The sequence below is a fragment of the Rhinopithecus roxellana genome, chromosome 12 (assembly GCF_007565055.1).
Source record: "Rhinopithecus roxellana isolate Shanxi Qingling chromosome 12, ASM756505v1, whole genome shotgun sequence".
Lineage (NCBI taxonomy): Eukaryota > Metazoa > Chordata > Mammalia > Primates > Cercopithecidae > Rhinopithecus > Rhinopithecus roxellana.
In genome coordinates, this window is record NC_044560.1 from 46,015,604 (window position 1) to 46,027,634 (window position 12,031).

Below are 12,031 nucleotides of genomic sequence, written 5' to 3' on the forward strand. Positions count from 1 at the left end.
TGGTTCTGACAGCCAGAAGCCGTATAGCCTTAACCCTCTGTGGCGTAGTCTGACATGATAAACTGCTATATCTCATTTGAGGGGGAATAGGCTGCCTCTTGGTGATTCTGCTGGTGCCTTCAGGGAAAAGGGGATTCAAAATCATATTGCTGTCTTTACAGTGTAATCCACTCCATAACACCCATACCCATCATTGTCTAAATGCTTCAGTAAGTGGGCCTGGCTGGTTCTGTAATGACTACATTTGCAGCAGAAAAGCAGACATGGGTGCCTGTGTGTAGATCCTGCATAATTATATAAAAATTAAAGTTATGGGGAAGCAAAACTGATCCCTCATTGCTATTTTTACAATATCTCCATGTCAAATTGGCCATCGCGGCTGAGGCAGTTTGGCACTTTCTGTTGTTCTGGCAGAGGGCTACCTGGTCAGAGAAGATGATTCACTAAATTCAGACTCTATTAGAGAAATTAGAATTAAGCAGCCAAAGGGAAAATGGATAGGGTCTTCTTGCTGGACCAAATTATTCATCTAAATTTCCAGCCAAAATTCTCTCTCTGGCTCACTCTCACATGTTCATACTTCTTTTTATTGCAGAATTTAAATTTCCTAGGACTTGAGGCTGTTTTTACACCCTTAAAAAGTAGAAGGGGCTGGAAAATCTGCCTCAGCTCCAACACAGATAATTAGAAATCTTCTTGTCATCTCTGAAATTGAGGATTTCTTGAAGGCATAATATTACTATTTTCCTAAGTCATGTATGTCTGTGAATTTCTTTGTTTTGGGGGGAACTGAGGAAAGAAATGGGTTATTGCTTGCACTAAGGAAATACTGGCATTTGTTAAATATTTGATGTGGATATTGAAGGGTTAAGAAAGTTCAGATATAACATTGGTTGAGAAATGAAAACTGATATCCTAAAAAGTTGGGATGGTGGTAAAGATGGCCAAAAAAATTATTTACCATTTCTCCCATCGACAAATGGAATCTATTTCCCCTACCCTTGACTCTGAGCTGGGTTTGTTTTGCTCAGTAGAATGTGGCAGAAGTGCCACTGTGCCAGATCCTAGCCTGTCTTAACAAGTCCTGGAAGCTATTGCATTTGTGTTTTTCAGAGCCAGCTGCCATGCTGTAGAAAAATTTGGGTTAGACTATCAAATGATGAGAGGTCACTTGGAGAGTAGTCTTGAAAGATAAGAGAACATCCTGGATGTTTAAACTCCAGGTGAACTCTCAGTTGAAAGCAGCTGGATGAGTGACTACAGCTTCACCAAGTGGAGCAGAAGAACTTCACGGCTGAGCACAATCAACCACAAAATCACTAGGAATAACATGTCCTTATTAGGTTAAGACAGTAATTTATTACACAGCAATAGATAACTGAAATAGAGATTTCATAATAAAAATTTCCATTCCTTTTCTTTTCAGATCCTACCCTCCTTTTCAAGTTACAACTGGCAATCACCTAGTTTCCTATGCTTCTTGGAGAAGTGACCCAATAACAATAAAACAAAAAGCCAAGACACAAGTTGGAGGCAGGGGTCAAAATATTGTTGAAAAGATGCTCAGACTGATTCCCCCTACTATTAATTTACAATTTTCTTTTTAACTTCACTCAATATCCCAAATCTACGTCAATGCTCTAATTGGACAACAAAGGAAAGTCAGTTTCTGTAATAAGAATTCCATCCCTTTTCAGGACTGTAGTCTGGAAAATCAACGGAACCCAGTTTACTAAACATGATTTGATTTTTAAAAAGATGTCAGATGTTCTGCTATTTATATTAAAATTGCCAAACATAAACTCTTTGAGATAAATTTTCTCTCAGCTAAAATAAGCTAGATTCTAATAACACCTCTGTCATAGGTAGCTGTGTAACTTGGGCAAGTAATTTTATCTTTTTGGGCCTCATCTATAAAAAGCCAATGGACTAGATAATCTTTAAAGTTCCTTAAAACTTTGCCACCTTTCAAAGACAGGTCACTTTTTGAGATGATCCCAACTCTCTCTTAATTCCTTATTGTGACCACCTTAGTGCCAACTGAAAAAACCCTTTTCTATTGCCCAAGGCAGGAATGAATATATCCTTAATCTAATATTCTGTCCCTGAATAACTGAGATGGTTGTGTAATTAACTTTCTCTCAGAAAACTTACTCCTAACTTTTTTTTTTTTACTCCATCATTCTATAAGAACAAAGAAGTATGAAAATTTGTCTTTACCACGCAGGTCTCTAAATAGACACCCATTCTTCATAAAGTTCATAAGAAGTCAGTACATGTTTTGCTTGTGGAAAAGACCTGAGAAGAACTGAAAGGGAGCATTAACCTGGAAGGTAAAAGCTTCAAAACTTATTGGTTCTTAAGTATGTCTGACATTGAAAAAGGTGACATTAAAAACACATTGTATTTCAGGGAGGTCTTCAGTGAAACCCTGAACATATTCTCCTGTACATTTTCACCTGTGATATCTCAGAAAGGAGCAATATGGTTGTTCCTTTAATTAATTAATTCCACAAACGAATCCAGAATTTAGTAGTTTCAACCACTTATGGAATCAGACAGATCTAGGATTGAATCCTGAAGGTATCATTTATAATCTAGATACCTTGGGCAATTTTCTTAATCTAAATCTCAAGATTTGTTTCTAGTATGAAAATGAGATAATGCATATAAAGTGCCTAGAATAGTAAGTGCTCCATCTTCTTCCCATAGCCTTGTTACATTGATTATCAAGTAAAAATCATGTGGTTTGGGCTTCATACCTACTAACTTCATACCTACCTACCTACTAACAAGGAATGAACCATCCAAAAGACAAAAAGTCAGGTATAACTACTACATAGGTAACTGATCCCTGGTAAATTATAAGTTATGGGCATGAATTAAAGACAACCGTGGCTTGCATGGAATAGGAGAATCCTTGACCATAAAATGGGCACCTTTGGAAGTTGTTAACTTGTTAAAGACACTACTTTGGTGACCTGCTTCATGAAAATGTTCTAACAGACAAAAAAGGAAATAGATTTTAGGAGATCCCTGTGGAGTAGTTGTAATTCAGTCTAGCATAAGAATAAAACAGAGAGAGGTTCTAGACAATTTGCCCCAGGTCAGTCCAGTGAGCAAATCAAAATTATAATTCACATTGTTTAATTCCCCTATTCATTAGTCAATTGTTGACTGTGCTTATTTGCCTCCATATTAAAAAAGAGTTTGATTAGTGGCAAGAAAACATTAGAGAACAAGGTATATAACTTGTGCTCTCAGTCTTCCTTCAGGGAATCCAGGCTGAATTTGCAATACACCAGAAGGCAAAATCATATAAGATCAATGATCAAAGCCTGTCCAAGTGTCCTGAGCAGCTAACCTATTGCTGCCCCAGATGAAAACTCACTTCTGGTTCATGTTCATCTGAACATACTTTTAGTGTGGAAAACATTGGTTGAGGATGAGACTGTTCCATCCCCAAACTGTACCAAACCTATGCCTAATCAATCACCTCCTGAGAAACAAGTCATGTAATTGGATCTCTACACACACAAAACCAAACCAAAGATTCAATTCCAAAACAAAACTACTGTAGACCAATCTTGCTATAATTAGAGAGTTAAGAGAGCCATTAGTTTGGTGCAAAAGTAATTGTGGTTTCTGCCATTGAAAGTAGTAGTAAAGCTAAAGCCAATGAAGACACAAGTATATGTATGATAAGGCTTAAAAGCAGAAAAGAGAGTTGGGGAAATCTGCTAGAGAGGGAGCCACACAATACATAACCTGGTATTGATTACATTTAGTAGGTACCTGGTAATACATGGCATATGACATGAATTCATATCAAAACCACACTACTTTTCTCTCTCTCCACTCCTATTCTTGTGGGAAGATAGCAGGCAATAGAAGTGAGAGGAGACCGTTTATAAAATGGGTGACCCTCGACATAACTTGGGCTGAAACAGGTATCTCGATCCTTGTGCCAAGTCGGATATACCAAGTTAGATAAGAGCTCTCAGTAATTCTAAATCTTTACCTTCATATCAGTTAGAGGCAGGGTCTCACTCTGTCACCCAGGCTGGAATACAGTGGTGTGATCATAGCTCATTATATTCTCGAACTCTTGGCCTCAAGCAATCCTCCTGCCTCAGCTTTCCAAGTATCTGGGATTATAGGCATATGCCACCACACCTGGCTTTACTTGCACTTTTGATGATATTTTAAGATTCTAAGAGATGGCCGGGCGCAGTGGCTCACGCCTGTAATCCCAGCACTTTGGGAGGCCGAGGTGGGCGGATCACGAGGTCAGGAAATCGAGACCATCCTGGTCAATACGGTGAAACCCCAGCTCTACTAAAAAAATACAAAAAAATCAGCCAGGCGTGGTGGCGGGCGCCTGTAGTCCCAGCTACTCGGGAGGCTGAGCAGGAGAATGGCGTGAACCCGGGAGGCGGAGGTTGCAGTGAGCGGAGATTGCACCACTGCACTCCAGCCTGGCGACAGAGCGAGACTCCATCTCAAAAAAAAAAAAAAAAAGATTCTAAGATATGGTCTACCTAATGTAAGCAATGATAATAATTTTGGTGTTTCTTTGCTTTATGCGCTAATATTAAGAAAGTATTTTTTATTTTGTGGAAGTCAGGTTAACCACAACCAAAGTCTGTTTGTGGCTTAGGGAGAAGCTGACTTGAATAAGAGATGTGCCTTTGGTTTAATTTCCAAAGCATACCAGATAACTTTAATGGATCAGAGAGAGTTGGGTGCGGGTTCTTGAGAAGTTGATGTGTACATGTGCATAAAGTATATATTAGAAGTATATTAATACAATTCTATCTCAACAGATTTAATTCTTAAATGCTACATATACTTGTTTAATCTCCCATTTTAAAAGTAGAAAAGGTTAGATTATAACATCAGGTTAGCTCTCTTTGAAGCAGGTAATAATTAAGTTGATTCACTGTTGCAATTACTGTCAAATCCCCCTTAATTACCAGAGATTTTATAGCAGCTTCATTATACGTCTGCTGTAATGCATTGTGGCCCTAAGGAGAAGTGTTGCAGGAAATTCTGCATAGCATGGATAATTCTAACCTGCAGTTACAGCTTCCAGCGAAAGATCCTGCACTAAATTTATCTTTTTTTGACATTTCTCCCTGTTACTCAAGCAGTTAAACCGAAGTAACATTACTAAAATACCTACCTAACTTTGAAAGTTAGAATTGATTTCTCCATAGATATTAAAAACAAAAAGAATGAAGAAAGGATAAATTAGCCTTCAATTATTGCTGAAAAAGCATTAAATTATATTTAATAATGAATTTAGACTAGGACATTCTAATACATGTGAGATCTACATATCCAAATCACAAATATATTTTATATTTCAACTTCTTGTGGATATTTCTTAGATGACAAGCAAGACAAAAATGATTACCAAATCCCCAAAAGATAATCTTGAAGAGGATAATCAACTCCTTTTTATTTATCAATGATTTTCTAACTTATTTCTGGGAAAAATAATCATTTTTAAAAAGGTCATTTTTAAGTTTCCCTATTACTGCTTGTTTTCACTGGAAAAATCTTTACAAATCAGAGCCTGTAAATTAAGTGAAGTTCAAAACAGATAACTGAATGTCTCTCACAGATCCCTTTTTAACCAAGGAATTTACTCCACAGAATATATTAAATTCAGAAAGGGCTGCAATGTCAATGACACTATTGGCAGCTGTGTTAACAGTTAAGGGCCTGGCTTTGTACAGCAATAGTTATTAAATTTCTCCAGAGACCATGACTCATTAATCAAATATTCATACATCTCTGTAAATACACACTGAACAGAGAATACCCTCAGAGTCGAGCATCCCAATACAAGTGCTCTTTCATGTAACACTGACAAAATCCTGAGAACATGTGGTCATGTTTTGCATTTCTAATGCACTATGTACTCTTTAATACTCCATTTCCTAAAATCAGAACACAAATGATCTTACTGATGGCAAGTGTTAGATGGTTACAATTAAAATTATTCCACTATTGCTTCATACCATCTTTTTTTAAAATGAGGACAGTGAACCAATTCTTCTGTTCTTTGTTTACCATCAAACAAGTAATTTTTCCCAGACGGATGAAGAAACCCAGGGCCGTGCTCCTATTAATACAAGAATTTGTATTAGCATGAAAACAACAAATCACTACTTAAACTAGAGAGGCCAAATAACTTAACATATTAGCAGACATGAACTTGCTATATTTTGCAAAGTCCTCAGTCTGTTTTATACCACTGGGAGTTTTCCCCCTATTGTACAGTAACAAAAGGTCTTTCTCAATTGGAGTCTCTAGAAAATTGGGGTCTGAAGGCCAGGCAAAAAAGAGAAGGCTCAAAATGTCACCTCATAAGGCTACTACTAAGAGCAAGTTCTCCACCTCAGGGTGGGCAGGAGTACTTGCCAAGTGAAGACAGAAAAGGAGCATCTTACGTAAATTTACCATCTGTGTAACAGTTTATGAAACAATGGGGACTTGATTCTCAATGCCACTAAAATATAAGCAAATTTTCATCAAATGCCACCTCATCTCCTCACCCCCTCCAGCCTACCACCCAGACTGCCTGTGTCTTTAACCCGTTTTCCAAAATTCTTTCCAAAACCAGGTCAAAGACTTCCCTTCCACAGTCTCCCTGCTTTCATCCCCATCTGGCTCAGTCCTCACATGCCATTTTCTCTAGCCTCTTCCTCTTGGTCTTTTGGAACATCTAATTAAGTATGACGTAGGAAACACTAGAGCAGGCTGTGGAATCCGGAGAGGTTTAAATCTCAGATCTGCAGATTGCCAACTGTGCTAACGTGGGAAATTAACATATCAGACCCTCAATTTCTCCATCTGTAAAATGGCAAGGATAAAAGTATCTACTTCCCAGAATTTTTGCAAAGATTAAATAATATGTATTTTCTATTTAGTAAGCACCCAATAAATGTCAGTTGTTGCCACTGGCAATCATTAATCCTCTATCTCTTAACATTAACTCAAACTTTCATTTTCCTGGCAGTACTAATTCTCTCCTAAACTTAGCCAGCAAGGAGACTCCTCCTTCCATTTAAATCCCTCTGATTCAGGTAGCTTTGCACTCCCACTTCCAGACTCCTCTATTGTCACTTCACGCTCTCTTCTGCAGATGCTTACACCATCTATTTCACTCAACATGCTCCAACTCCAAATTTCATCCTGAAATTGTTTTTTCTATCATTCTCACAACCTTCTACTTTTCTATTTCCCAAACTTCATCACTTTACATCATTTGGAAGCCTAGTAAAACCTAGTGTCTCCTTCTCAGAAAAATGTTTTTCAATGTAAATTAAAATGCACATGAATAAAGGGAATAGTTAAAATTTTTAAAAATGTGTACAGTAATATATTTGCTTCTCTGTCAACACATTTGAAAATCCTAGCAGCAAAACCTGCCAAAATTTCAAAGCAGTGTAAATACTTCAAGGTATCTATGTTAGCCATAATATAAAAATATCTATAATTTCTATTAGTAGTAATGTTCTAGCTACTGCTAACACTGCTATATTTTGCTGTCTGTATTCTTATTGAAAGGAAATACTATATTTCAGGTAGATGTTAGTAAAAATAAAGATGTAAACGTTTTTCCAACCCAAGCTCATGAACCCCTAAATTCTATTCATGGGTTCATCAGGTTAAGAACCCCTGCATTAAATGACCTACTCTTTCTCTGCCCCATCTAAATTCACTAAGTTTACGCATAAATTCACTAAGTATATGCATAGAATCTATAGAATTATATCTAGGTAAAACAGAATCTAAGAATAGGGCTTGAGAAATCACATTCCAATTTTAAATCTTCATATTTTAAAGTGTTAAAACTAAACCCCTTCTCTTCTGATTTCTACACCCTTTGTTTTTTCCTTCATAGCATTCTTCTTCCTGTGTCTTTCCTAGGCATCCACCTAAGTATACATTTCAGCCTGACCATCACAGCCCTCAGTCATCTCAGAATGTTTAGCATCACCGCCTTACTAAATACCAGCAGTGCTCCCTAGCCAGCACAAAACCAAAACCAGCCACATGCACCTCAACTGTGCTCTATGGGGATGACCCCTGCCCCAAACCCACTTTTGTTTAGAAAACAGGACCATGGACCCTGTCTCTCGGTCTTTGTGTTGTTTCTTATAAGTTCAGATACTCACCTTATCACTGCCTGTATATAAATCAAATCAGACTTTTAGAATTCATCCAAAATGCCACCTCCTCCAGGAAGACTTGCCTAATCCCCATCATCATATGTGAGCTGTCTTCTTTTGAAACCAAATAACCTTTTACTTTGCATAACTTCTATTATAAACGTTCTCTTTCTCGATCATGTATGAGTTTTTTGTGTATTTTCCCCATCCTTAAGTAAATTTCTAAGCTCCCTGACAGAAGTGTCACTTTTTAAAAAATCTCAATGTATTGTGTAGTGCTTCACAGACATTCAATATTAGCATAGAATTAAGATGTTTTTGTCTTATTTTTCCTAGTTTTTGCATTCCAATGCCAGTTCAAAAAAAAAAAAAGAAATTTTAAAGTCTTTTCAAATCTTGAGACTGCCATGAATAAAATCTTTACAACACTTTTAAAGGCTAACACTTATTGAGTAATTACTGTGTGCCAGGCACTTTTCTAATAAGTGTTTCACATGTTTCCTCCCTTAATCCTTATAACAGCCTTCTGCTGCTACTATACTACGACAGTGACTGTTGTCCCCATTTTATAGATGTTAAGTACTTGCTCAAGGCCGTATTGCTGGTAAGTGCTAAAGTCACAATTTGAGCTGAGCCAGTCTGACTCTACAGTTTAACCATGTCATTATGTCTTCTCCATTGTATAACACTGGAGTTTGACCAAAAAATTAAGCATCTGTTTTTCCCAAAATAAAAGATTCGTGATTTTTTCCAAACTAGTAGTATTGGGTGAATATGTAAAGCCTTACTTTTGAAGCACTTGTTCTGGATGATGCAATGGTATAAGGTAATCTACTATAACTGATTTGTTCTTATACAACATGATCACAGTTCTAAGAACTATATTTTGCATGTTTTACTTTATAAACATGTATCTTCAGCATTTTGAGCCAATTTTATACTATGTAAAATTTCAATAACAAAAATAAAGATGTATGTTTTAAAAATAAAGACTGGGCTGGGTGCAGTGGCTCATGTCTGTAATCCCAGCACTTTGGGAGGCCAAGACAGGTGGATCACTTAAGGTCAGGAGTTCAAGACCAGCCTGGCCAACATAGTGAAACCCCGTCTCTACTAAAAATACAAAAATTAGCTGGGCGTGGTAGCGCACACCTGTAATCTCAGCTACTTGTGAGGCTGAGGCGAGAAAATAGCTTGAGCCCAGGTTACAGTGAGCTGAGATCATGCTATTGCCCTCCAGCCTGGGCAATAGAGCGAAACTCTGTCTCAAAAAAAAAAAAAAAAAAAAAAAAAAAAGAATAAATAAATGAAGACTGAAAGAAATGACAAAAAATTTTCCAGAAATTGCCATGCTGATCCTAAAATTCATATGAAAATACAGGGGATCCAGAACAGCGAAAGTAATGTTGAAAAAGAAGAACAGAGCTGAAGGACTTACACCTCCCAATTTCAGAATTTATTACAAAGCCATGGTAATCAAGACAGTGTCATACTGGCATGAGGCTAGATAAATAGAATAGATTTGAGAGTCTAAAAATAAACCCTTCTATTTACAATCAAATGATTTTCAGCAAGAGTGCCAACACTATTCAATAGGGAAAAGAGTAGTCTTTTCAACAAATGCTGCTTGGACAACTGGACATTACATGCAAAAGAACATATAGAAACACCTACTTCATACCATATACAAACATCAACTCAAAAAAGATTAAAAAAAAAAAAAAAAAAAACCTAGGCCAAGCACAGTGGCTCATGCCTGTAATCCCAGCACTTTGGGAGGCCAAGGCGGGTGGATCACGAGGTCAGGAGTTCAAGACCAGCCTGACCAACATGGTGAATCCCCATCTCTACCAAAACTACAAAAATTAGCTGGGTGTGGTGGTGCATGCCTGTAATCCCAGCTACTCAGGAGGTTGAGGCAGGAGAATCGCTTGATCCCGGGAGGCAGAGGTTGCAGTGAGCAGAGATGGCACCACTGCATTCCAGCCTGCATTTCAGTGACAGGGCGAGACTCTCTCTAAAAAACAAACAAACAAACAAACAAAAACCCCTAAATGTAACAGCTAAAACTATAAAACTCAAGAGAAAGTATAGGTACAGACCTTTAGGACCTTGAATTAATCAATGGTTTGTCAAATATAACACCAAAAGCACAAGGAATAAAAAAAAATCAATTAGACTTTATCAAAATTAAAACTTTCAGTAGTTCATAGGATACCATCAACAAAGTAACAAGATGGGAGGGCGTGGTGGCCCACATCTGTAATCCCAGCACTTTGGGAGGCCGAGGCAGACAGATCACTTGAGGCCAGGAGTTCAAGACCAGCCTGACCAACATGGCAAAACCCCATCTCCACTAAAAAAATACAAAAATTAGCCAGCATGGTGGTGCAAGCCTGTAATCCCAGCTACTTGGGAGGCTGAGGCACGAGAATCACTTGAACCCAGGAGGTGGGGGTCACAGTGAGCCAAGATCATGCCACCACACTCTAGCCTTGGTGACAGAACGAGACTCTGCCAAAATATAAATTAAAAAAAAAAAAAAACTAAAAAGACAACCTACAGAACAAGAGAAAATGCTTGTAAATCATATACCTGATAAAGTACTTGTATCCTGAATATGCAAAGAACTCTTACAACTCAATAATATAAACAAAAATAACCTAATTTTAAAATGAGCAAAATTTTAAGTATACATTTCTCCAAAGAAGACATGAAAGTGGTCAACAAGTATATGGAAAGATACTCAACATTATCAGTCACTAGGAAAATGAAAATTGAAACCAAAATAAGGTACCATTCACACATATTCTGCTGGCTAAAATTTAAAAGCTAGACAATAACAAGGGTTAGTGAGAAAGCAGAAAAGCCAGAACCCTCATACATTGCTGCTAGGATTGTAAAATGGTGAACCACTTTGGAAAACAGTTTAGGAGTTCCTCAAATAGTTAAACATAGTTATCAACATGACCAGCAACTCTACTCCTAGGCAAATATCCAGTAGAAATGAAAATATACACCCACACAAACTCACGTACATGAATGTTCTGAACAACATTATTCATAGTAGCTAAAAAGTAGAAAAAAACGAAATGTCCATCAAATGATGAATAAAGAAAATGTGGTATACCCATCTAATAGAATATTACTGTCATAAAAAAAAAGTAACGAGGTGCTAACAAATACATGTAACAACATGGAAGAATCTTGAAAAAAATTATGGCAAGTTAAAGAAGTCAGACACAAAAGGACATATAGCGTATGGTTCCATTTAGATGAAATGTTCAGATTAGGCAAATCCATATAGGCAGAAAGTAGATTAGTGGTTCCTAGGGCTGGGGATGGAAAAAAAGAGGGGTGAATAGGAAGTGAGTGGGTACAGGGCTTCTTTTTGGGGTAATTAAAATAGGAATTTGATAATGGTAATCATTACAGAACTCTACGAATATATTAAAAACCACTAAATTGTGGTTTTTAAAGTTATTTTACTTTAAAAGGTTGAAATGTCTAATGTGTAAATTACATCTCAATAAAGCTATTATTTAACAAAGAAAACCACAAGATACTACTTCACCCACAAGTAGAATGGCTAAAACAAAAAGAATACAGAACTATGCAGACATTAGACATATATCATCTGACACCCCTGAGCCACCTTAAACATTATAGAATTTGGACTTTTAAACATCATCTGACAAAGATGCACTTTGAGCTCTGAGCTGATGCTGCCTGCCAGCTAATATCACAATCTTTGTATAGCAGATTAGATAATTGTTGGATTTTATATTTCATTCCCTTTTATTTTGCAGGAAAACAGAAAAATCACAGTGCTAAAACTAGTGCTA